Source organism: Lipotes vexillifer, unplaced genomic scaffold (genome assembly GCF_000442215.2).
Source record: "Lipotes vexillifer unplaced genomic scaffold, Lipotes_vexillifer_v1.1 scaffold2532, whole genome shotgun sequence".
Lineage (NCBI taxonomy): Eukaryota > Metazoa > Chordata > Mammalia > Artiodactyla > Lipotidae > Lipotes > Lipotes vexillifer.
The window spans coordinates 22,081-23,733 of NW_006785617.1; the positions used below are offsets into that span (position 1 = coordinate 22,081).

Below are 1,653 nucleotides of genomic sequence, written 5' to 3' on the forward strand. Positions count from 1 at the left end.
CACACACACACACACACACACACACACATACACACACATGCCCAGCCCCTTGCACTGCCGCTGGACCATGGGTGAAGACAGGCTTAGGGCCTGGCGAGGGTTGGGGGCAGCCGGATCTGCAGTGATGCTCGAGGGGCCCTCAGCCTCCACAGGTCCAGGGCTGGGTGAAGCCCAGTGAAGGGCCAGCCGGTCAGCAAATGAGGGCCCTTGTGGGAAGCCAGGGCCGTCTGTGCAGGAAGGGGGCCAGCCTCCAGTCCCATCAGGAGTGTGTGCAGCGGGGGACCTTCACATCAGAGCCCCGCTGACCCGGGCCACCTTGGGGCTGGCCATCCGGGGCCAATAATGGGTCTGGGCTTAAGACTGTTGGACAACAACTAATCCAGACAAAGTATCCGGGGAGGGGGAGGTATGAGCATCGGTGGGAAAGCGCTGCACAGCCAGGTGCTAAGGACACCCACACTCCCATCAGGTCCCCCCTCTTCCCCACCCTGATGCTCTGTAACCCATGGCCTTCTTTCCCAGAACTGCCTTGGGAACACTGATTGTGATGGACTCAGCCTGGCCATCTTCCTGTCTCCCCCGCCCCTCACTCTGCTGTCTGCGCACCTGCTCGGGACAAAGACGTGGGGTCTGTGCCTGATCCCCGCCCCACTACATGCCACGTCAACCTCCAAGCCGACTCAGAAGCAGGTTTTCCTCTGCCTCCTGGTGTCCAGGGCCCAGCTCCTGCACCCTGGTCTCAACTTGTCCCCAAGCTGTGGAGCCCACTGCCCCCACAGGGTCCAGAGAGATGCTGGACAAAGCTGAGCAACCTCCTTCCATGAGTCCCTGCTCCTCTGAGGATAACATCCTGACCCAGCCCTGGCACACGCCCACCCTGCACCCCCGCCTCTCTGAACCTCCTTCCCTGAGACACTGGCCCATAGCCCTCAGGCTGGGCCCGCCGGGCACTGGCAGCTCACCCCAGTCCAGGACCTTCTCCAGGGCTGCCCACCCTTCTTGTCCCCAAACCTGCACTTGGCCGGGTCCTTCCAGGAGTGCCCATCATGAAGAGCACGTCCCCATCCCCCAGCCCCCCTCCCCTCAGCCCTGCGGTCCTTCACTGACCGCTCTTGTCCAGGTCTTCCACTATCTCACCCGAAAACTTAGGGCCTGTGTGCTTCTCACCACCAGTGTAACAGCCCCACAAGGTCGTGCCCTGTCTGCCTCTGCTGCCTCTGGCCAGGCCTGACCCACGGCAGCCACGTGGTCAAGGCCAGCTCACTTCACGAGGGGCCTCAGCCCAGCATCCAGGCAGTGATCCTGGCAGCTGAGGCCTGTGATCGGCTCCGTTCTGCGCTGCCGGCCCTTCCTGGGCTTTGATGTTGGGGCGCTGCCTCCCCTCCGTCTGTCTCCCTCCTCACCTGCCCTCTGCCTCCCTCTCCTTCTCTCCCTGTTCCAAGCGCTAAGCTAACACATCAGAAACTTGGAGCCCTTATATTTTGGTACCTTGTATTTTTAAATATCCTTGACCAAATGAAACATCCCTTACCTTTTCCTGCAGACTGCGGATGGCCCCTTCCCCCGACCCTGGGCCCAGCTTCAGGGAGAAGGTGGAGCTGCAGACAGGGAGCCTCCCTCACCCTCTGGCTCCCACTCCCCACCCCCACCCCC

The 1,653-nt window shown here is 61.9% G+C and overlaps 1 protein-coding gene across 1 annotated transcript in view; it reads right to left on the bottom strand.

Moving 5' to 3' along the window:
• LOC103087293 (probable cystatin-15) overlaps positions 1 to 1,653 on the bottom strand; it is a 4,362-nt gene that overhangs the window by 2,196 nt on the left and 513 nt on the right. The window lies entirely within an intron of this gene.